This window comes from Periophthalmus magnuspinnatus, chromosome 1 (assembly GCF_009829125.3).
Source record: "Periophthalmus magnuspinnatus isolate fPerMag1 chromosome 1, fPerMag1.2.pri, whole genome shotgun sequence".
NCBI classification, from domain to species: domain Eukaryota; kingdom Metazoa; phylum Chordata; class Actinopteri; order Gobiiformes; family Gobiidae; genus Periophthalmus; species Periophthalmus magnuspinnatus.
The window spans coordinates 9,154,164-9,180,764 of record NC_047126.1 but is presented as its reverse complement, the minus strand read 5'-3'; the positions used below and the strand labels follow the sequence as shown (position 1 = coordinate 9,180,764).

General features: G+C 39.6%; 1 protein-coding gene across 1 annotated transcript in view; it reads right to left on the bottom strand.

The window, feature by feature from the left end:
- The window catches only part of LOC117374170 (cytoplasmic phosphatidylinositol transfer protein 1-like), a 62,750-nt gene that overhangs the window by 15,268 nt on the left and 20,881 nt on the right, over nucleotides 1-26,601 (bottom strand). The window lies entirely within an intron of this gene.

Genomic DNA, 26,601 nt, shown 5'->3' with positions numbered 1-26,601 from the left:
CTTACTGTTTGTAAAGAGTCTTTGAGTGTCCAAAAAAGTGCTATATATTGGTGGTTTTCAGATTGTAGAATGTGATGGTGTCATACTCTCAGATGAGGACCAGATTCCTCTATTACGTTGTACTTTCCTATGAAATATCCAAAAAGTAAATTCACAAATGAGCTGATCATTTCTTCAAGTCACTAAACCCCAGAACTTCAGAATCAGAATTTTACTTATACTAATTTTAGCTGCACCCCACCCCTATGAAACATTATTGGCCTATAGAATATTGTGATGTCATCTGAAACACATTAACAAATTAATAATATTCAAAAACTTGTGACACAAAGGCAAACGATGCATACAATCTCAACCACTGGAAAGCTGAAAAAGGTCAAATACTTCTGACTAGTGCCAATTAAAACATAATGAAAAGTGTTTTTGTAATAACAGACTTGAACAAGCCTTTGATGAATCTCGTTAATGGCGCTCACCGCTCAAGTTAATTAATTACTGTTCATATGATAACACCTATTTGTTTGAGACCGAATATTCATTTGATGTGATAGGACCAAGGTCAGTTTAGTCGGCAATCATCACATGGTCTACTCTACAGTAAATCTTGTGTCTGTGACGAGCGAATAGAAATTCATGCTAATTAATAAAAGTCTTCAAAGGAGATGGGATCAAGGCCTTTTCGAGACGGCGAAGTAGAGTAGCGATGATTGATTAGAAAAGGAAATGAATAAGACACAGTGAGCCTCTATATTACCGCCACTTGTGCAACTAAAGATGGTACGCTCTGATAACAACAAATGGGAAGCAAATGACCCAAGTGCCTCCCACCTTCCTACAATTCGTTATCCCAACCCATGAGACTTACAGACGCTCTACCTGATTTTGACTTTCTTACAATGATGGAAAACAGAAATACTGTAGTTCATTTTAAACACGCAGCCATTCAAAGTCATTCCTCACTTTTGCAATGCATTCCTAGCATCCTGATTATTCACAGTGATGAGTTTGTAAGTGCTTTTTCACAAATTGGAGGTCAGAGCAGAGTTTTGCAATCATGATGATGGAAACAACGTTGAGTATGCTAACGGGGTGCGCGCATTACTTCCTGGTTCAAGGATGATAAATACAATTAATAATGAGACACGCATACACAAGAACAAATTGTACTTTATTACATGAAAAAAAAAATGGTACAGGTTCTTGTTGCAGAATCCATTATCTCTCAACTGACTCTTTGAAGAACATGTGGAAAATAGTAAAAAAAAAATTAAAATCTGCCGACTGGACAAAAGGTTGTAGGAGTTAAGACGTCTTTACTTTTCATCCAGTTGACAGATGTGAATTTTTTCTTTTACTGTGGATCAAACCTGGATGACTGAGGGATTACACAAACAACGTGTGGAAAAGCATTTATCCCTGCACTAGAGATCTGGTTCAAGACATTTAGAACAATCCTGTAATTGCAAGATAAGGTAGCTATCTGTGCAGCACATACAATAACTATAATAGAGAAATGTAACTTTCAGAGTATTTTGGTGTTAAACCTAGAGACAGAGAGTAACTGTGGTAATGAACTAGAGCTCAGTCGTATAGTCATATAGTCGTATTCTCTTGGTGTGCACACGTTTGCAATGCCTGACCTTTATCAGAGCTGCTGCTGAGCTGTCAACGGCTGTCAGAGGACCTGAGGATCGGTTTATATGGTTCACATATGCAGCAGTTCTTTCTTTTGTCTTTGTAAGCATCCATCCAAGCATAATATTTGGTCTGATACAACAGACCATGCATGTCCCTGATTGGCTAATCCACCGGTCAATTGCACTTATCTGACCATGGATAACTAAACCAGTGTCCAGACTACACATGCAGGTCTGTCACAATAACAGATTTTGAAGTGTAACATATCGCTTAAGTAAATATAGACGATAAATGATAATATTGAAACTAATTGATGCCACTGACACAAACACCCAAGTGCTGATTCAAACCACAAAAAAATTCTAAATCTACGATACTGTTAAAAAATCAGAAGCTGAAATCATAGACTGTATAAAGAAGTGGACAAAGTGAGTATGATGTCAAATGAAGCTCATCGAGACCAAACTTATAGGGATGAATTTGGAGCAGAGTTCCATATTTGGAATCATGATCACAAGTATCATAGCAACCAAAGAGTGAAGCTGTTGAAGGTACCACCCCTTCCCGCCTGCACTGCTGGTTTAGCACAGCGTGGACGCTTAGCAATGCTGTCAGTCAAAACTGCTGCTAACGCTAGCAAGAGCAACCTTGAGAAAGAGGGTGCCCGATTTGCCTGATGTTCACTTCTTGATTTATGGACACAATAGCAAAATAAAAATACCAGGATCATGTAGAGTGATACGAACATCAATACAAAAATTTTAAGAGCGAAATGACGAGGAAGCGCATCCATCATCACTTCCTATTTGGACCGCGTCGGCTAGCAGGTTAGCTTGGTCCATTTATATACATTTTCACGGCTCAAATCATATGGTATTGTAAAAAAATAACCAAACATTAAATATCAGCTTTCATATACTGAACAATAAGTTAATGTAGTATTTATTATGGCAGGCCTATACACATCTACATTTTTACAGAAGTTTGTATTTTGGTCAAATTGTAAATAGCCCCTCTTAATGATATCTGACCTGAACAAAGCAGAGCTGCAGACGAACGCTCTGACCAGAAAACACTCATCAAAATACCACTTCAGTGTCAGTGGTGAAAATATACACATCTGATAATTCAAAAGAGTGATGGGCCATTATGGAGCTGGACAGAGGGCATGTCTGCACTGGAAGGACAAGGTCCCAATCATGTGTGTGATTACAGTGAAGAGGCTGAGCGTGGCGCGGATAAGCCCTGAATCAGAGCTGCTTTTGATTAACAGCATGAATCAGGCAAATGTAGCTTGATTATGTTCATAAGCCACAGCTCACGTTTAAACACTCTACACACTAATTAAGCACAACTCGTGACTGTTACTATAAAAACATTTGACGAGCCCCTAACACCAAAGACAAGCTTCCTCCTGACTTTGAAGTTTAGATGAAAGTGACACTGAAAACGCTTTTTACACAGAAAGATCAAGTACATTTAGAAAGCAGAATTGATTCCTGGGTAAAGGTTCTGTGGTTTGGTGAATTCAGATACGGTTATATGCTTAGAAATAATTCATTTTATAACTTTTATGGATATTAATTAACTTATGACATATTTAGATCGCAACGTTACCTTATGGTTTTGAAAATGCTAGGTCTATCTGTGTCTTGTACAAAGCTGAGACTTGTACAAGAGGGCTGTGGGCTTGTGCTATGGCAACTGTACTGAAAGAAGTGATTCAAACCGAAATATTATATCCTAAAAGTTCAAGCAAAATCCTTCAAATCAGAAAGGAATCATTTGCCTGAAACCCCTGGAGAGTTACTGTTTTAGCACAACCCTTTACAAAGTGGCTTGTGGTAGCTAAGCGCATAAACTGTATAAAGAGGTGAACTAAGCGAGTGTGACGTTAAAGCGTTCGGCTCCAGTCAAATGAAAGTCATAGAGGCTTGCAGTTATGGGGCGAATTTGGAGACGAGTTTCTTAATTGGAATTCCGACCTCGAGTATCACAGCATCCAAAGAGCCAATCCGGAGTGAGGTTATTAAAAGTAACACCCGTTCCCACCCGCACCGCTGATTTAGCAGGGAGCGGGCGCTTAGCAACACTGTCAATCAAACCTGTTGCTAACACTAGTAATTTATGGACACAATAGTGAAATAAAAATATAGGGATTGTGTAGAGCAGGTTAATACGAACATTTTAAGACCAAGGCAGCAGTTACAGAGAAAGAGGTGACATGCCCATGCTCACTTTCTGTTTGGAACGTGGCGGCTAGCAGGTTAGCCATGTCCATTTATATATACAGTCAGTCGGTTCATAACAACGTCACTTTTTGATGCGTCAATGTCGGTTCTTCCTATGTGAGCTGGGATTAGTCCGTCTTGGGGCAGGTTAGTTTTACTCTACTGATGATGTGTCGTTCCAGTAGTAATCCCGCTCAGTATTTCTCAGTGGATACAGTGTTGTTGTTTCATTTGCACCAGTTCAACCTTAATAAAACTTCAGTAATCTCTTTTATTAAAATCTTTTCATTGACATTTCAGCAGCTTAGCCTGTGTTTCTAAAAGAAGCTCCCCACGCAGAGTGCTGTTATAGCTACTGTAAATGATGCACACGCTCTCTCATCATCATACGTATCCATGGAGAGGAAATAGTCTGAATGAAAAGAATGAGCAGAAAAGCACTGGACTGGAGAGGTGTATCCACTTTAAACCGTTGTCTAAGAAAAGCCCTTACCCATTTCAATCCTAATCACAAGCAGTAAGCATGATCTAAAAATAGTCCGGATATGCATACATTATCCCTGCCTTTCTGTCTGCTCGTGTGCGCAATCACTGGAACGCTTCAGGACGCATTGACAGATTCTTAATAGCCAAGGTTCGGCAAACAACAAATAAAAGCTTGTACTGACTGGGGGAGCGCAGTGTTATTTCTAAGACTCACGCAAAACAAGTAATCACTTGACAGAATAGCTGCAGCGGTGAAGGGCCGGAACGCTCGGCCTCTTGTCTGGAATGTTGTGAGTTTAATTGATCATTAAGCAGCAGAGACGTGGTGTGCGCACACAGGCCACTACTTCCCTCGTTTTTATTGGATTTGTGAGATGACGAGGCAGGATTCAAACTGGTCGTTCATCGAGAAAATGACCAAGAATGTGTTCTTCAAGACAGATGCCAAGATAATGTACAAAGTGTGGAAAAAAAGGATTTCTGTGAATGTCGATCCATAGTGTTTCTATAATGACAGGAGGATTGTTAATAATGGCAGCTGTGAATTGTGAAAAAACTGGATAGCGCACACTGACGGCCAATGTCCAAAACTTTGAAAACATTTTGAGATTACATTTCGGCAAAATGTCTTCATCAGAATTGTATGCACTTTTTCTTTCTTTGTAAAGTAGTCATGTAGTAAAGATGTAGTACACATGCGGTGCAGATGCAGTACAGATGCACTGTGGTACAAAGAAAGAACAAAGAAACATCAGCTATCTGAGTGTTTTATGTCTTTTTTTCATTTTGAAGTTACTGTTCCTTGCATTTGCACTTATTCCACAAGTTGCTGTGGGCACGGCCATCGTCATTTCATTCGTCTATTCTATTATTTTGCATGGGGCTGCCGACCTTGACAGACAATGAGTTCTATACGGACTACAAAGACGTTTTCAAGCTTCCCAGACAAGTGCAGTGTTGACTTGTTGGTTACATGAACATTTTTAGATTTGATATCATATTTTAACTGCAAAACATTTTTCAAATTCTCCATTGAAATAAATGTGATTCCTGTTTACCTGGAAATGCCTCCACAAAGAAAGCGCAGTTTAGTCACATTTAAAATATAAAAGTGGGCAGGGTTGAATAAGGTCAGTAAAAATGTGAGTTTTTCTGTTTGTTCTGAAGACAATGAGAAAACACAATTACAGGAACAATATGAAAATGGGACAATGCTAAAAACGTGCATCAGCCACAACCAGATAATAATAATACTCCAGAAGGTATAGAATCCAATCGCATCAACGTCATCGTCATATAATTTATAAATCTAAACATCTAACTGAGACTATGCTTTCACTCCTTTACAACTAACTTACATAAGCGGATATAAGAGTTCATAGAGTTTTTTGTATTTCTTTCAAAGCATTATTATCATCAGTGTAACTCGATCTGAGTAAACAGTAGACGAGTGAGCCGTTCCAATCAATATGCGGTCTACGGAAAGTCCCTCTCATTTCTCTGCAGTCAGAACCGCTACAACCCCACGCTCAACAAAGTGCCTGTGTGGGAACAGATATAGCATGGTCGCGGGAAGTAGAAACTCGGCTAAAACGCAGGGTTAAGAAAACGTGTAGAGGCAGAAGATTAGTGGAGACCGCGTGGTGTATCGGGGCGCTTCAGGCCTTCGTGCACAAAGGGCATAGAGAGCGCGACTTAAATGAATGAGCGCAAGTCGGGCGAGAAGGGACAGCGAATGAGCACAATCATTTTCTGTCCACAGCTATGATCATCTGCTCGTTACTCGCGCCGCTCCATCAGAGGCGGCCATGGCCTTTGGTGCCGACTGCAGGCTCAAACGGAGATGGCATTTCTTTAGCTGTATTGAAAATAAATGGTAAACAAGTAACCGAGGAAGCAAGTTATTTTGGTGATTCGGACGTTGACACAAAAGGTAGTATAGGGTCAGTTTAACTTTAATTCAAAACTGACTCTAGTGAGATTTAAGATATGTTATAATGGTGTTAGCTCATCAAAATCATACATGGAGTTGTGTTTTGTTTCATGCACACATTTGAGTAACTCTTAATTATTAGTCTGGTTACATGTCCAATGCTTAAAATGCTCTGTTCTGCCTTGTGATGTCATGTAGCAGTCGTATTCAAGTTAGTAGCTACATTTTATCTTTATTTCAGTAGACATTCGCAATTCTAGGGCTTAAAATAATCCAAAAGATTCAAGTGAAGGTGTATAGAGTTTAAAATCACAGTGGAGCACTTCCTGTATTATCACATGACATCACAAGGTGGAGCAGAGTGTTTTCTGTTTGAGAGACGAACTCTAAGTCTAAATATGCAGGGTTTGTGTATTAAATGTATGAATGAAATGAAACACAACATAACTTGAATCCTCACTCAATTAATGTGTGCAACTCTTTAGCTTTCCTCTGGAGCAAAAGGTTAGGGTTGATGTTCATATGGAAAAAACAAGTGTAACTATTAGAAAGAGAATTAGATTGAGAATCTAAAAAGTATGTAATACTGAAGAGAAACTATGGCACTAGCAGAGCAGTAAGGAATGAATACAATCAGAAGTTATATAGTTTAATGTGAGGGGTACTTCATTAAACAAAACATGTCTTTATGCTTGGAGTAAATGTTCTTCGATAGTGTTAGAGAATAGTTAAAAGTCAAAGATGAGCCAAAATAAGTAGCTTAATTTGGGAGAGAGTACAGCCTGCGGAGACCCAGGTCACACACCTCTTAGCCTCCATGTGGGCTAATAGCTACACTAATAGCTGCACTAATCACGGGCTTCTACAGCAGAGGGCCACTGTAATGACCCTCGGGAGCCCAGCAGACCAGAGAGAGCCCATTTGTCCTCACCACAATCCAGGAGAAACTTCATGAACTCAGCTTACCCCTCATGTCGAGTGGAAACAGACACAACAGAAAACAGACAACAGACAGCTGGAGGTATGTAGAATATTTATAGAATACACTGTTCCTTAAATAGAAAACATTTGAGTTAGACAGATTTCTCTGAACACATTTCTTCTTCTTGAAAGAAGAAAAATATCTTCAATTATCAGGGTGACCTCAACTCAACAGCTGGCATTGATACATTGTCTGCAACTCAAGGTGACATATGTGATATATTGATATATGTGTATAACTATAAATCACTAAGTAATCTGGCTTTGACTTTAGTACAAATTAGTTCTTGAGCTGTATGTTTCTTTTTTGTACTGTATGTTTGTTTGTTTTTTTACTTTTGAAATAAAGTGATCAGATTACTTTTAGAAGAAGTAATCAGCACTCAGTAATCTTTTGCAAAATAATCCGAGAAACACTGTTCATCACTGCAGTATTAGTAAATCATTCTCTCATAGTTTACTAAATGTTAAAATTGGTACTTAAATATATGGTTAGTTAATGAGTAAATACATACAGTACCGGCCAATTAACTGCAGGTTAAGTGCTAATTAGGGGAGCAATGAAGTAGCTAATAAAGCATAAACAAAGACTTGGCTCATAACGAACAAATACTTAAGAATGATTCAGTCTTATTAAGGCTAAATAAGGTGTAGTTGTTATAGTTGTTCAACTTTCCTTCTTCATTACAATAATGGCAGTAATCAAATCAATTTTAAAAAGAATTGGGAACAAATAAAACAAATAAATAAGTAAAACATCTTTATAGCACAACACACATGCTGTTTCAGTCAAAACCAGACTGATGTATTTAAAGTAGTCCTCCATTCTATCAACTAACAATGACACAGAAACAAACAAAGCCCCAATTCTCACTCCACATTGTACATGGACATAGTTAACCTGGTAGCTGCTGTGTTCCAAATAGGAAGTGAGCATGGGTGCAATTCTGGTTCCACTGACTATATTGGAAATCTGTCGCCCCTCTCTCTGTAACTGCTGCTCAGTCTCTTATTTTGGTCTTAAATTGTTCCCATTAACCCATTCTCATGACCCTGTTTTTTGATCGCTATTGCGTCAGTAAATCAAGATAAGAACATCAATAACAGACAAACCAGTCTCCTTCTTTCCCCAAGGCTGCCTCCACTAGCATTAGCAACAGGTTTGATTGACAGCATTGCTAAGGGCCTGCCCCCCGATAAACCAGCGGGGCCGGCAGGAAGGCACGTTGCCTTCAACAGCCTTGCTCCAGATTGGCTCTTTGGTTGATGTGATACTTGCACTCAGAATCCCTAATATGCAACTTGGCTCCACATTCGCTCCTATAACTGCTCTAGCCTCGATGAACTTCATTCGACCGGAGCCAAACGCTATGACGTCACACTTCCTTAGTCCACTTGTTTATACAGTCTATGATCACGCCAAATGGATACACAGCCAAGCGTTTACTCTTAAATGAGTTAGTATAAGATTGTACAAAATGAATTGAACAATATAGAACTGGTAACACTGCAGCATTACACCGTATACTGAGGCACCACTGCAGTTTCATTACCCCTTATAGCCACCCCCTCCCTCCACTACACATACACAATCTTCTTCTGTTGTGGGCACATTTAATCAACGAGGCCGCAGTGTGAGAGCAGTGCGGAGCTGCTCCATGGAGATAAGACGACTTCAGCTTCGGTCCTGACAGTCAATAGGTTGAGAAGCAGTGTAATTAGTGTATGAAGCGGAAGGCTGCATGAAGACAATAGACAAGTCCGTCATATGACAGGCCAGCATCATAATAATGAGAAATCAATGAACATATGAATGAACTTGCTCCCAGTGAGCAAATAAATAAGGCTGAAATCAGCGCTGGGCAATGTGGACAGAAGTGTTTCACAATTTTAATTTTACATTTATTTCCTACTGAAAACATGTAAGTATGGCATTAAATGTGTCTTTCAATCTTAATTTCATGAACGTAAACAAGATCACAAGACAGGCTTTGAGTCTGTGGTAGAGATGTAACTGAATCAAAATAACAATTTGAGTTGGCACAGTTATATCGCAAAGGCTGCAAGTTATTTAAACAATAGAACGACCTCTGCAAAGAGTAAAATATCCCGTCTTTATATGGAAAAATATTGTTGTGCCTTACTCTAAACCTCTACATGTTTTGAAAAGCATGGCATTCTTGTATTAGTTTATCAGTTCATATTTCAGTCTTCTCTCAGATGTGCTCCTGCTGTTGTTTACAAGGTGCACTCTGAACAGATTATCTGGGAACGCCATGGAGTCCCATCCATGGAAGTATAATAAAATCTCAAAGATCATCCCAAGATGGTGTTGTATTGTTTTCAACAGCATGTACTCGTTGGTACATGGTCCCAAAAAATATTTTCTCTCCTGCATTACTTCAATACAGGCTGGCGCCTCCCACCCATGTGACATCTGAAACATGTAACACGTGATCAATTCTGACCAATCACAGTGAACACTGCTAGAGTGGAGCTGGAGCAGGCTCAGAGTGAGGCTAGGCTCAATCTTACAAAGATAACTTTTGAGGATTTACATTTTTTCACTGTTCATGTTGTGAAAATAGAGAAGAATCCCTACAAAATCCGACCTCTGTGAAAGCTGGATGCCCAAGCTCCTGGGACCTGTGGTACTGATCTCAGTTGATTGCGCCCCGAAACAGAGAGGGAATGTTTTATCCAGTTCTTATTACAGATCCATGGTCACACCAGAGAAGCTGGAGGAAGCATCTGGGGTGAGGGAAGTCTAGGAGTCTCTGCTTAGACTGCTGCCCTCGCGACTCGAAGTTCACTATATTGCTGAAGTAAATATAGATGATAAATGATAACATTTTATCTAATTTAACCAATTTCACCCACAAACATTTTTCTAAATGTACAATATTGAGAAATTATGAGCTGCAATAAATAAATAGCAGAAAGAAACACTTTAGCAGCTTGCATCTGTAATGGGTTATACAAGTTATTATTTCAACCTTCTACAGTTGAAACTAGAGTGCCCCTAAAAAGAACATGGCCTAAAGTAAGAATAGCAGCCTGATGGGTTATTTTTAAGCCCAGTCACATAAAAGACATTATAGTTGTCTTATAGAGGCAGGTGGGACTGAAATAGCCGGCTGAATTGGCCACATGTGATATCTGTCTGATTTCAGGTCCTGTCAGTGGGGGTAATGGGGCTGGCCAGCTGAGGCATACAGTCACACTACTCTATTAGCATTCATCACATGATCACACACAGGTGCAGTGCGGACACAAACGCAGACTAATCACAGGCCGCTTGGCAGGTAGAAAGATGTGTATCTGAGAATAGGTGCCACAATACAGTTTGATGGACAGTGGTTTATTTACATGCTCAGAACAATACCAAACATATGTCATAACATTAACTCTGCATTTCAAGGCTACACAGATGAAAAACATGAAATGAGGTCGTCAGAATAATTGATACCCACATACTAATCAGTCCACTTTTATTAATACAGTCCATGGTATTAAGGGAGCGTGACGTCAGCCATAGCGTTCACTGCCAGTCAAATGAAGCTCATCGATGCTAGCGGTTATAGGAGCCAATTTGAAGCAGAGATCCATATTTGGAATTAAGATGAGCTCCTGTCACCAAAACCCACCCACAGAAGAAAAAGGCCAATAAGAAACTCTGTCCTCCTCAGAAACACATCATCGACTTGCTTAAACCTTGGCATCTTGAATCTTTGCTTTGAAATTTTTCCCTGCAAATTTTACACTCTGAATTTGAGGCTTGAAAATATTTGTGCTGAATATTTGCAAGGTGATTTTTTTTTATTTTTTTTTTAACACTTTGAAAATGTATACTTAAAAAGACAGCAATTAAAATTCAGAGTGAAAATATTTCAAACATGCAAGGACATTTACAAAGTAAAAAGTGAGAAAGACCATCCAGAGGCTGGCGGTCTGAATCCTGCTCTCGACATAAACATCAATGGTAGAGCAGTCAGATCCACTGGCCCACAGGTTGGCGGTGCAAATCCAGCTGCCACAGATGAATGCTGTCATTGTGTCCTTTGGCAAGACACTTAACCCAGCTTGCTCTCAGTGTCTGCGTACACTGGTGAATGAATGTGTGTGAATGGTTGAGTGGTTCCTTGATGTAAAGTGTTTGAGTGCCTTGAAGGTGGAAAAGTGCTATATAAAAACATGAACATTTAGCATTTATAATTATGGAATCAAAGAAATTAGGTTTAGATTCGGCCAATTCTGACCAATCAGATTGGTTCCCTACAGCATTCCCTGTTTGTCTTTACTCTCAATTTCAACATGTAAAAAAAAGAAATTCATTTAAACAGATCAAATAAAGAGGAACCAATTTTTACCCTTTACAGAATTTTGTTGTAAGTAGTCCTAGTATGTAATTCTATAGAGTAAGACAGAATAATATTAAAGAAACCACTTTAACTTAAATGTCAAAAATTATTCTTTTTCAAATGTTATTTTACTGGTTTTGTTCAAAATCAGTATCAAGTGCAAAGCTTTACATTTAAAATAGAGTTTTAAATGAGAGGACTAATATGCCAGCCTAGAAATACAGAGATACAGAGAAATCATTCTGTACTTGCTACGCGGCTGATATGCAGTCATTAAGTTTGAATGAAAAATGTATTGTACACAAATGTCTGTGGCTGCATTATCTCTATTAAAAATCACAAAAATATAGCGCTGTTACCACTCCTTTGTCCAAAGCAGCACTTTTAAAAGCATAGGGGACAGACTTTAACTTTAAGAAACGATTGTTAGCTAACCTCTGCTCTAAGCTTAAAGAGAAAAGTGCAGAACAAGAAAAGTTGGTCTGAAACCTTGCTAACCTGGCAAACGGCGGTGAGGTGAAGGTCAGTGTGTGCTGCTATGAATTGCAGATCTCTCTGCAGCTGCTGCCTGTGCCACGACTGGTGTAAAGAGCACTATAGTATGCCGCAGTAGCTTGTGTATGTGTGACTCTGTGTGTGTAAGACTATGTGACTGTGTGAGTGCGTGTGTCTGTGTGTGCGTGCGACTGTGTTTGTGTTGTGTGTGTATGCGTATGTATTTGTGTGTGTGTGTGTGTACGTATGTGTGTGTGCGTGTATGTGTGTGGTATTCAAAGTGGGGGTGACATATGCTCGATGCTTGGCTTGTCACCCCCTGTGTATCCCTGAGTGGGCAAGTGTACAGACAGTGACCGAGGCTGTTGGCACAGAAGCGGTTAGGCCTGTCACAATAACACATTTTGAAGTACACTATATTGCAAACAAAAATATCACAATAAATGACAATATTGAAACAGCATTTTACCACTGGCACAATCGCACTAAGTGGAGAATAATACTGTAAACATATGGCACCATTCAGCACTGTAGTAGTTCTGGTATATATAATGTGTCATAAATGTTAAAGCAAACTTATTCTGCAAAAATCAATCTTTTAGCCATGTTATAGTTGATTCCCCTTTTCACTCACCATCTTGTTTTTGGAGTGATTTGTGCAGGTTTGAGCAATCTTTAATCGCTTATTTTGAAGATGCCATGTTGCCGATCAACCCCCGTTTTCACCACCACCGGTACACGCCCACTGCTTGGCATTTACTTTGTCCTCCAGTTTTATTTTCTTAATCGCTGATACATGTAGGATTCATCAGCATTATGTAGTCATTTTGGTACAAATGCAAAAATAAATCCGCTACTCACTAGTGTGACATGCAGCTATCCATAGGAGGGTCCGACAGCATGTGGTGCTTTGTTGTGATGACATTTGCGGCGATGGCAGCTCCCACTGGGCACTGCAGTTTTCAAACGTCAGTGGACTTGTTGTTTTAGATGAATATTGCGATTTAAAATGTACAATTCACAACATAATGATCCACAGGTGTTATAGATTACAACTACAGAGCAAACAAGCACAATAGGTCAGAAATTACAGGTCAAATGATAACAGATAGGCATAAAAATCCCTCCTAGTGCAACGGAAAAGGTACACACAATAAGTTTGAAACTGAAAATATGTTGTTCTTTCTGTTAGACACTGAAGGATAAGTCATTATAGTAATTATTATAACAGGCCTAGAGTAGTCACGATTATGATGACTGCTCTCTCATAATATCCTCAGCAACACAGCAATGACACAACACAGCCATGACACACATCTGACACTGCATCTATGATAAGCTTTAATTGACTCATTAATTAATCATTATTTAGTATTTAGAACAATTCATGGCACCCACTTTGGCAGAAAGCAATGTTAGAATCTATCAGAAGTGTTGTAAGCTTTTTAGGCTTGAGGTGACATTTTAACCCCTCCTCCTCTCATTTTGGTGTATTTTTAGCTTCATTCTAACTTCAGAAATCAGTGCAAGGAAACGAAAAAAAAGAAAAGAAACATCAGCTCAGAAATGCTACAGCAGAGATGACTTGTAGCTATTGAAAAAGTAATTCTACAGTGTGTAAAAGCCTATAGGGATGAATCATAATAACAATAAATAATACTAATGCATTAATCTTATATAGCACTTTTCTAGACACTCAAAGTCACTTTACAATTTTGTGCATTATTCGCTCACTCTACACGTCGAGGCGGTAAGCTACAGTTGCCCTGGGGCAGACTGAGGGAAGCGAGCCTGCCAATCTGTGATATCGGCCCCTCCCACCACCAACACTCACGTATACAACGATAATTTTTTGCCACTGGCGCCCCACTGCAGCACCTGGATGATGTACTGATTCTGTGATATTGGAGGGCTTCCCCACATATTGGTATTAGTATAATATAGGAAATTTAACTGATCATTGGAAACAATATATATGCTGTAATGAGTAAAAATTAGAACAAGAAGAAAAAAACATATGGCTGTATGTTTACACAATTTGGCAACTAATTATTTTATAGCCCAAATAAATACATTTTTACAAAAGTGAAAATTTAATGTGTGAACTTCCAAATAACCCAACAAATGTGTGGGCCTTGCTATGGATTTTTTAATATTACTGCATCAGTGGCATGGCAAAATTCAGATATTGTATGGCCTCAAAAAATCCATATCGGACCATGCGTCGCCAAAACAGGAGAAAGAAAGAAAATAAAAATCATTGAATGGACATTGATCACAAAGAGAACACTTAATATCACAGGTTAGCTCCAAAATGCATGTGTAATGTGTTATGTATAGCTATAGTTTAACAACGTCAGGATGAGTAATATTGTATTGGAAGTATCAGTATCGGTAAACAGGAGAAGCTGTAAAGGACAGTAGTTGGCTTGCTCAAGATTGCCACCTCATACTTGCAAACGTATAATGGGTGTACTTTATTAACTATCCAAAAATATGGTTAAGGCTAAAAGACATAATTAGTCCAATAGTCATTAGCACATCTCCTACTCATTTTCCATTAAAAATCTTACATAGGAGGGCTCTAAATCCCCCGAAACTCAAGAGTATGTAAAGGGCTGTTGGAAGGACAGTCACACACATCAGGCTAATGGGACACTGCTGCAAGCTCAACTGTCCTGGTGACGACTAGGGGAGGGACATAACTTCCACAGGACCAGACATGAGATTTGGTCTGAGAATAAGACAAGATTTTGACATAATATGTAATAAAAGTGTTCAGGCACAAATATTGATAGAAAATATTGGATTTTGCTGCCTGCTAGAACATTTGGAGCCCAGGTACAGCATGCCGTGTTTCTGAAACAGCTCTGCCCAAATATTTCATTAAGGTCTGCAAATAAGCTACAAGGAGCGCAGAAGTGAATCTTTACAACAGACAGTGTTTTGCACACACACTGCAACTGACAGTTAATGAGGGACGACTATCCCAGAGCAGAGTCACTCAAGAACTCGCAAAGTGCAGACAAGCTGTGGGACATTTTAAAGACTCACTGTCCTACACGGCATCCAGCTACAGAGGAACGCACAGCCAAAATGTCTTCAACGAGACAAGATAGAACAGCGCCTGGTACGTGATCGAGAGCCTCTAGTCTATGCTGCTGACTACGACCTGCCTGCCACACTGACAGCTTTCCAGTGGGCCTTGTGGAAAGAGCAATGACTGTTCTGGCCCCATTTGAGGAGATAGGGAAAGTCAGCTCCTCTTCATCAGCCGCTGATGTCATCCCTGCTGTCACAGTCCTTAGAGCAAAGAAGGAGACACAGACTCTGGAGTCAAAACTATGAAGACAACCCAGCCACTCTGATGCTGTGGAGGAGGAGCCACTGTATCTTGTTGCTGCCACACTGGACCCACCATACAAGAACTGGTATGTACATATATTTATTTAATTATTTCAAATTTATGATTACATTACAGGAAAATATCTTTCCACAAGATTGTGCACACATGAGGAAAATGATCTCATGACATTGTTTTTCCATGTCTTAACCCCTTTCGTCCAGTACAAATGCAAAGCGCTGGTGAGTTACATTTTTTGAGAAGCTGTAGATCCAAAGGGCAGTGCTACAATGACAGCAAAATAATTAATAAAGTAAAAAAAATGGTGAGGTCAAAATTGTGAACTGAACCGCACAATTTATTTGCTATAAATACTGTCAAAATCTTGCCTTGTCTCATTCTCGTGGACCCAATCTCGCATCTCGAAATATTTAAGTATTTCAGGTATTTGTCCATGGCAGATTCAATCACAAAGGCAAAACACTCGACAAGAACCTGAAGAAGAGACAAAAAGAGTTACATCTGAAAAGCTGGAATGGCGCATCCCAGATTTCAAGGCAATCTAAATAAGCAAAGATGGAGGCCACAGTTTCCATCGTCTCCCTCAGTCAGGAAAGAGTTCCTCCAAGGCACCGGGGGAGCCATAAACTTTCAGAATGAATCTTGTGTCTTTGAATGCTTCAGTGAGCTTTGACAATTGAGAGTTGATCAGGTGTGAATGGAGCAATTCTGAGCAGCACGATATGAAGTCATATGATGTTAACTACAAACTTGAAAATTGGGATTACACTAGGGGTCGGCAATATGAGGATAAAAATTCAATCTTTAATCTCTTTCCTGTGACAATAAAATGGGCCATTTTGGTAAATTGCCATATTAAGATTCAACAATTTTCTCATGACCACAGCGCTATGCTTAAACACAGACACTTTTTCCCACCCGCACCTTCTATTCATGGGTTTCAGCTTCCTGTTATGAGGTTTTGAGGATTTTTTCCCATTCAAAAGATTTTATATTTAGTTTTAAATGGCCATTCACTATGACAATGGTCCTTCTGAAACCAGTGGATTGGTGAGCCTCAGCAATGCTCCGAGTGACAAACAAATTTAACCAATTGCAATCAAGTGTGGACTTCAGAAGAGGCAGATGATTTTAGGTATTTCTTTAAAAGATGCCAAGTTTACATGAATCCAAGTAAGAATGAAAACGTGATGTGGCTCAAGGAAAATCATGATATTCAAAAGGTAATGAGCTGAATTAACTTTTCACATGCTGTAAAAATGCAAGAGAACAATACCCAAGACATGGTCACGATAGAGGCCATTTGAGTAGAGAGGACAGGAGAAGCAACAGGAAGTAGAGACAATGCTGCAGAGATGGCACAGTCCCACCTCACATCCTTCCTTTAAAAGATTAAAAGCAAAACAAATAAACAGTATCATCTGCAGCATGACTAAAACTTAAAATAACATTTACATAAAGTGACAGTGTTGATCCAACAGGGCTATTTATCATCTGTTTACTTCACTTTGCACAACCCAGTTCACAATCCACATACATAAGCTTACATAACTTCCACTCATACTATCATGTTGCATCCATTGACGGTAATGTCTGATAAAAGTCCTGTAAAAGCCCAGTGTGAGCTAAAGTATTTTTACTGAATGAGCAGGAAATGAATAAAGCGTGGGGGTTGTGAGGTGTCGGGTGCACTCAGAGCCTGTGAATGAGACAAAAGCAGTGACTGTTGGTCCTAAATGAAAACATCATGATAGGTCAAGGCAGCTTTGATGGGAATCCCCACTAGGATGTGTGCGTGAGTGTGTGTGAGTGTGTGTGTGCAGAGGCAGTGTGCTATTTTTAGGTGAAGCTGGTTGGAGTTTGACTTTATTGTCGGTGACTCTGAGGGCAGAGTCGTCTTCTTCCTTCCTCTCTGTCCTCTCCCTGCTGCACTGTCGCTGTGCAGAGCCACAAACTCATACGCCATCTCTCAGTTTAACCGCAGAGACTAAGCAAGATACATCTAAGGACCACACTTTCATAAGCAGTATTTACGTCAACTAAATGTTTGCCATTAGTTTTCAGTCCTCAAGGGAAATGAAAGTATTTGCCCTTTTTGAGCAATATGAACTGGACAAAAAGACAAAAGACAAAAACACTATATACTCAATAGTCAACCTTCTGCATAGTCGTCAGTTAAACAAAGTGTTTGAATCAATGTCATTATCACCAGAGTTGGTGCAGTTGGAGATTGTGGGTACATTTTAACCCATGTTCAATATTGCAGGGTGTACCCTCTGTCATTTGGCATCTTTCCCTCCATCTGCGATGCCTCTCTGGCCCATTGACATGAATGGCAGCCTCTCCTGACCTGTGCATTACTGATGTACGCTCTGGTGAGTGTCTGTGTTGCATAATGACAGCTCAGATAGCGTTACTGTCCACGTGGCTGTAATCTGACACACACTAATGATTCCCAATATTACAGCAGGCAGCACATTCAGCTGAGGTCCATTCTGCACCAATCTGTTCACACAACTGCTTCTCCTGCAGTGGGGCGACACAGTGGGATGGGGCGACTGCACCCAGTATGCTACCTGTAACCTTTTAACCTAATAACGAGTCAAAAAAACTTGTTAAAAGTGATTTTACTCCCACATTCACACACTGTCAAAAGAACTTTGTGGCGCTACCAAGGCAACCAAAACACAAGAGCTAATTATAGTTATAGCAGGAGACTCGGAGGCACAAGGCGACAGTAGCTCAGTTTGTAGAGCATTTGTCCACTGATATGAAGGCTGGCGGTTCAAATCCCATTCTTGACTTAAAACATCATTGTAGAGAGGTCAGATCCACTGACCCACAGGTTGGCGGTGTGATTCCAGCTCCCACAGATGATTACTGTTGTTGTGTCCTTGGCCCTCAGTGTTTGCGTACACTGGTGTGTGAATAGGTGACTGGTACCTTAATGTAAAGTGCTCTCAGTGCCTTGAAGGTTGAAAAGTGCTAGATGAAAAAGTGACCATTTACAAGCTCAAAGTGCAGCTCCCTCTCATTGACAAACCCAAGTCATCCAGTACAGGTACAGTGTTCTGTGGTTTTGAACAAGGCTTCTACAATTTAGATAAAGCGTACATTTATACAATTATACATTTGCAGGTAGCTTGACCAAGGCATAGTGGAGGGTAGGAAAAAGTCTCATGTAGAATGCTGTGTTGGGACAGACAATCTATCAATATTTAGCAGCTGCAAGATTTAGTACAGAAGGATAGGAAAACTGCAGTAAGAAGAAACCGGGTGAGAACATTTATCCTGCAAAACAAATGTCATCAAAACAAGCACAAATATGAAGACTACTGACCATATAATGTTCTTCACATGTTATACAGTTACCTTGTCCTGATAGAGCTGTATATACAAAACTAAAGTGATGCGTCACACTATGAGCCTGTTATGACATATCTGCGAGGGTGTTACTTCAGCACCGTGGACAGCAACATTCTCAAAACCAAATAGGGTGTCAATATATTTTATACAACCTGTCAAAAAGCACATGTATCACGATGAATGCACTATATCTCATTGCATTTCCTCTCTTTTCAATGGCTGAGCTGAAAAAGCAAAGCCGCGTTTTAAGTGCACATTGGTAATGGGAAGAGAACAGGCCGCCACTGTGACCATAATCTAGTTTCAATTGGGCTCAAGTGGGTGGTCTTCAGTTTGTGAGGACATGGAAGAATGTAGATGGGCCTCATTTATCAAGTGTTCATGTACTACAAAGCTCAACATGCTAAAAGTGGAGTAAAAACCCTTTCGTGCATGCATTTCCACAATCCGTCATCCCACGTTTAAATCCAAACCGAAACAGACAACGCTGGCTAAATTTGATAATCCTAACGCTACGCAAGAACGTTAATTTGGAACAACACTTCACATCCATCGGAGCAGAGGGACGCAAACTTTAACACTCTCATTTACATGTCAGTTTTACTGCAGAAATAATATCCCCACTTTATAATGTTAAATCACACACAACACGCCCACAAATGGCACAAGCTGTTTCAGTTTATACTCGCAGTTTAGTTCCTGGAATGATAACTGACACAATATATCTTTTGAATAGGAAAAAGTTTGTGCTTCTGAGTCATCACCAGAGATGGCAGCCTGAAAAGCCTGCAGCGACAGGTTGATAAAAAAACAAAAAACAAAAAACAACTAAAAATGTTTTAAAAGGGGAACAAAATTACATCCAAGAAAGGTCCAAAGAGGACCACTTACTTGAGAAAAACATCAAAGATGAAGAGGCTAACAACCCTGTAAGACAAGATGACGGCAGCAGTGAGCATGATAGTAAAGACAAGCTGTCATTGATCCTGAAGGAAATTAGGGCTATGCGAGGGGAGAATAAAAAGCAATTTGGCGATTTAAAGCAAGATATTGCACAGATAAGCCTGAGACTGGATGAAGTGGAAAAAAGGTTTGCAACTACTGATGATCGTCTGCAGTGATGATTGTCACTGAGTTTTAATCGAAGCTGCACTTGTTGCTTCAATATCTGATTTAGAGGGACGCTCCTGTAGGAAGAACGTAAGAATATACAGAGTCCTGGAGGGAGCCGAGGGAACTAAACTGTGGAGCAGTCGTTGTGTCAAAATCTGGGTCTCCCAACTACTAAAGATTTGCCAATTGAGAAAGCACACTGAACCTCAGTGCCGCTGCCCCCAGTGGACAGCCAGCATGATTTATAATCATCAGATTCCAAAGTTATAAGATGAAAGACGAGGTCCTCAGAGCTGCCTGGCAAATGAAAGGCTTCACACGGATGGATAGCAAAATCAACCTGGATCATGATTACGCACCAGATGTCTCACCAAGAAGAAAAGAATATGGAGAGATGAGGACGATCCTTAAAGCAAGCAGCGTAAGACTCCAAACACTGTACCCAGCTGGACTTAAGGTCTTTCTGAAGGATGAAATGAAAATATATGATTTAGTGGAGGAGCTTGCGTCAGATCTGGCAGACATGGGTTTACTGATAACAAGAGTGGAGCGCCCGGTTTCCCCTCTGACAAAATTACAGCAGTACACTTAGATGCCATCACCGGGACGACGCAAACAGGGATTTAAGGAAAAGCTACAGGTGTGCGGGCAGGACATACCCAAGAGCATGAACAACTGATGGAGCTAAATGGACAGGTACGGAGGATATTTTTTGAGAAGCGCTTAAGGATTTGGATGCAGAACGTGAACTAATTATTCTGAGGGAAAATTGTGAATTGACTGTTTTAGAGATGACACCAAGCGGGCCAAAGAGGGTCTGGACCTCATTTTGGAAGTGGGTATGAAAGCTCACAGTTTAAGTGTTCTAACTATTACAGTGCTTAGTTTTAGCGTTTGTGTTTGCTGTTACATTAAAAGGGGTAGCTATACAATGGTTTTGATTGGAAGTGATGTACTTGGCAGGGAAAGAAGCCTAGGATATAGTACAGTACAATGTGATTAAGAAATGAGAAAGGAGGGATGGCCCTTCCCGGTTTAAGACATTACTTTTATGTTTCTCAGTTGGTTCCGCTTCTCTAGTTGGGTAATGAAGATTATAAAAAGTAAAGTGGAAGGAAATGGAATTTAAAATTAAGGGAAAAAAAAAAAGTTCTCTACCTGCTTTGATTGGTGGCAAGAATCTGTGGTCACAAATGGGAGAGTTGGGCAACTGTTGGATGAATTTAATTTTGAAGAGCTGGTAAAATATAGAAGAACATTTTTAATCAATGCAAAATAGATATGACCTGCAGGTAACTGGCTTTTATAGATACAAGTCAGATATAACTTTACTTCAAAATGCAAAATATAAAATTTTAGTCAACCCAAAGAAGCCTTTTTTTTTTAAATATTGAAATTGGCATATGGGCTATCTTCTCAAAAATGGTATCTAAAATATACAATGCTCTTTATGGGTGTTTTTCAGATTACGTCATACTCTCAGATGGACGGCAAGAGCCAGTTTTTCCTATTGGTCACATTGTACTTCACCCTGAAATATCCAAAAGGTAAATTTACAAACATTGAACCTGATCATTTCTCTTAGTGTCTAGCCCTAAGAACTCGCTATAGTACGAAAAAAAATTGGGGTAATTTTAACCATACATATTTTAACTGCCTCCGTCTGTATTATACATTATTGGCTGATAGAATGTTACGATATCATCTGAAATCCAGCAATATGACTTACAAGTGTAAAGAGTTATATGTGAAACAAATGGGAAAAAGAGGCAGCAATCAAAATGACTGGCGATGAATGGGAAAGTATTTGGTCATTTCAAAGGTCGTCAACAGCTTCCCTGTCCTGGAGGGGGTGCTGCTGGAAGAATGTTATGAGATATTTTAGAACCCCAGCTCAGGATAACAACAAGTTAGCGTGCTGGGGATAGTGTGGTTCTGAGGAGGGGAATCATTACCACATATTCTGGGCTTGCTCCAAATTAAAAATGTATTAGAGTGCGATCCATACAAGATTCAAGTTTTTGGAGTAAACATAACATTCAGCTTTGAAACTTTGGATTTGTGTAGAGTTACTTTCTTGGAACGGAGAAGTGATAAAATTCTGTTTCAAGCTGGTGGCAAGTAAACAGAACATCACTAAAACTGTCTAACCCCTGCTCTGGTTTCAGTGGATGGCTGGATTGATACGGTCTCTGAAATATTTAAGATGTAAAAGCAAACTTAGACAATAAACATTCAAAGAGACAAATGGATCAAGTATATCACCCCAATAAGAACTGACTTTTTATAACTTCTCCATTTCTTATGATTTGAATTTACTGTACACAACATATTTACTTCCTGCATTTTTTTTCCCTGTAAGCTACCCTGTTCTTGTAAATAGTTTTAAATTATTCTTTTTATTTTTAAATGTACTAAAATGAGTAAGAATGGTAGAATGGTGAAAAGCACTTGTAAGGGACTTTTAATAATAATAATAATAATAATAATACATTTTATTTATAGGGCGCCTTTCTGGGCACTCAAGGTCACCTTACAATACAATACATATACATATACAGACAGTTAAAAATCAACATTTAAGAACATACAGTTAAAAGCATTCAGATAAAAACATTGAAAAGGACAGGGCAGGTGTGGATTATAAAGAATAAGCCAGTCTGAACAAGTGGGTTTTGAGTTTGGATTTGAAGTCTGAGAGTGTGTCAGTATTGTGGAGGTCAGGGGGGAGAGAGTTCCAGAGCTGGGGAGCAGAGCGGCTGAAGGCCCTGCTCCCCTTTTGACTTTTGATGGGTAACTATGCTTGTTAAAACTGGAGGACTTTTGTCGGTAGAATATTTGCTCTTTCCAAAAAAAAAAAAAAAAAAAAAAAAAAAAATGGAAAAAGTCCTCAAAATGTTATAACAGAAAGTGGAAACCCATTATAATAGAGAGTAGCGGCTGGATGCAGACAACACTGAACACCTCACCATTCATAGTTAGAAATTAAGCTTTTATAAATCCATCATCGCCTTCATGAGGGTTAAAGCTTCAGTGAGAAAATAAGCCGTGTTTGGTGGTGTGTAAAACATGTAACATCTGTCATCATTCATCAACTGCATTTACGCTCTGTGTGGAATTTCACAAGGAGATGTGAGCCACAGCTGACATGAGTGCGGACGTCTTTCAAAGGTATAGTTTGGGTTAAGCCTTGAGTGGACAGAAGGTCAGTCAAGGCCAAACATTTATGTAGAAGGAAACTGCACATATGAAAAAAAAACTCTGAAGAGTATTCTTTTAAACACAGGTCTACACTTTCTCAAGCAACTGTGAAAGTGCTTTTGGCCCCATCTAAACATCTAAAGCCCCTTTTACACCAGCCTGACGTAACACTACTTGGTTCTACCTTTATCCCTTCTTTAAAATAAATTACAGTATTTCTCTCATTGTTTCTGTGTAAAAGCAGAGAATGCATTTCACATTTATTAGGAAGCACACAGCCATCATCCAAGACGTGGGAAAAAGGGTTGGAACTGAATAAGACTGAAAGGATGCTAAAGAGTTTAACAGGCCGTGCTGGAAGTAAGTTTACAAAGCAGCTCTGGTTCTAGAAAGTGAGGAACAGACAAAGGAATAGTGGTTAATTGGAGGTGACTGCCATGATAAAAGCCCTGGTCACACGACAGGTCACATTGTGACCTCATATTACACAAACAGACATTGTAAAAGAAAAATGCTTTCGAAGAAATGCCTTTTGTGGCCATCAGCTGAGTGACAATGTTGGGAATGTAAAGAGCGCAAAAGCCAGGTCTTCAGTTTGACTGTAACCTGCATGGGATTATTAAGCATGATGTCACTTCTGTGTCCAAGGCACGTCAGCTGATTTAAAACAATGGACACATTTACAATATTCCTTTTTTTTTTAAGGAGAACTAAGTAACCTTTTTAAGTTATTTAATGTCTTTCAAAGTCCCACTGGTGGTTATAAAGGTGATTTTTGGGAATTTGAAGAGTCCACTGTCTCCCCCAGCTGTCTCTGAGTGGAAAAACAGAAATGCAACTTGGTTTGCCACCGACTCACGGTCAACTCTCAGAGTCTGTCCATCGTGAGATCAAGAACAAATTGCTTTACAGCACTTCGATATAAACACGGGTAACAGAGCTAGCGGCACACTCCTTACAGGCACTGTCCACAGCTCATTACAAGAATAAATGTCGTTTAAGGAATGGCGAGAACTCGAGGAAAGAGAAGGGTGCAAGAGTGACACAGATCTGGACATGTTGTTCTTGATCCCGTAAGTTTTACATGCAGTACTCGTGGTATATTGTTCTAGTTAAGTATTTGGAATAATTGTTACTTTACAACACTGTTAAATCTGCATGCAGGGTATGTGCAACTAGTGCCACTTGTTGTCACTGCGTAAACAAGAGCAATGAGCAAATTAAACCCTGATGTGCTATCTGACTATGGCCAACTTCATGCCCAGCATCAATAAGCGTAACACATTTGCCTGTGATCAAACCGCTCGTTACGTTGGGGTTACTTCTGTAATGGACAGACTGATGTTTCATCTGCATCCATCTGTATACGTCTGTTATATGTTTAGCAGCTAGATTTGTTCTTTGTTGTCAACCAGCATCGTCAGTCAGTCTGTAAGCGTAGCAACGAGCAACTTTAACCCCGATGTAAAGTCAACCAAAGACTAACAGTAATGCATTTATGTTAGATCAACCCGTTTGGGATTTTGGGGGGATTTTTGAATGTTATTATTTATTTACATAGTATTTACTTTTATCAACTTAGTATTCTGGTTATAGTTAGAAACATTGGCAGACCCAAATCACATCTGCACCACCGTCATTAAGAGTGTCAAGCCTCACAGACCACGTATTTACAAGAGGCTTATGTACAAGATAAAGTAAAATAACACTACCTCAATATGTTCAACTGAGCAGTGGGGGACACAAGCACCCTGTAGGGGGAGCGCTACTGCTAAAGTTACTTAATGCTGCTTTAATGATGACACATCTCACATTTATAAGGGATTACAGTCGTTTAACACTGACACAGTTCCAAGTGTGACGGAGAGTGTACGAGACTGAGGTAAGTGTTAGCAGTGACTGTCAGATATACACGAATAATCCTATGTTATACTAGATAATTACTACACTATTTGCATATTTGATATAATTTGTGGTTAAACACACTTTTGAAAGGTAATGGTCTCTTGTTTGATGAATAGAGAACAAAAACAAATGATTGACTCTCATTATCCCATAGGAGAAAAACACCTACAGGGTGCAAGCGAATAAAAAAAGTCTTTCATCAGTATCTGCACACTAGAGGAGGGATGGTCTTTTTCTACATTTGTCTGATTCGTAGCGATGCCATAATCACCTTCCAATCTAAATGCCTTGCCCACCATTAACTTACAGCTGAAAAAGCATTGAACAAAAACAGTCAAATCAACTGACCAACATAGACAGAACATTGTTTGTAACATTTGATGTAAAAATATCTTTTAAATTCCCTCTATAACAAGGTACTTAAATACAAAGCCTGCAAAGATCTAGTTTTTTTTTCTTTTTTTTTTTTAGAAAAAGCAATCATTTGAGGTGTCCATCTCAAGCCTTTCCTGGTACTAATATGTTTACTTGCGGAGTGTGCCGTGACACATCCCAGGGGCCTTTACAACTGGCCCAGTGTCATTCACATGTGGAGCTGGGGCAGCAGAATCAGCTGACACGTCTGACATCTGGGACACAGTGTTATTAAGCCTGTAATGTGCTCTGCTTTACCTGACCACCAGCACCCAGATCAATATACTGCCACTTATTGAGTGTCCAGTGCACTGCGGTGACTCCCCGAGGGCCCATGTCTGTCTATGAATATGAGACCTGCTTTGTGTGTGTGTGTGCATGTGTGGGTGCGTGTGCCTGTGTCCGTCTGTATGTGCATGTATGTGTCTGAGTGTGTGTGTGTGTTGCATGCGCGTGTTTGTGTGTGTAAAGGAGATGCACACATATCTCTCAGCTGCTGTCTGAAAAATGAAAACCGATGCAACAGGAATGTCAGACATTTCCGTCACACTAGTCACTGTTGTCACAAATGATGAGTAACTGAAATACACATGTTGCTGACAAGTGTTTCCCAGGAGATTCTCAGTAAGGCAGAAGACTACACTGCAGCCTTAAATGTCCTATATTACGCAAAACTGTCTCATGTGAGCTTTAAGCCATGTTAGAATGTACTTACCTCATCAAAAACAGACCTGGAGTGGAGTTTTGTTTCATTCGCACATGTTTGCGTAATCTTTTATTAGTCTGTTTACATCTCAAAAGCTGAAAATGCTCTGTTCTACCTTGCGATGGTGTAGTTAGGCAACATATTTTGAAGTTCGATATAGATATAGATATACCGCGATTAAGGCTAATATTTAAACTATCTTATGCCACAAATAAATAGCAGAATGAAGCAATAATAACTTAACTTCAGCTCAAATGTTATCGTATCACAACAAAAATAACAAACAGCAAGCTCACACAATAAATATTGAGGCCCAAAATATATAGTTCCAACTTTCATATATTGACCTTTAAGTCGATGCAGTAAATATTGTGACAGGCCTACATCTAGTGGTAGTTTTCACGTTA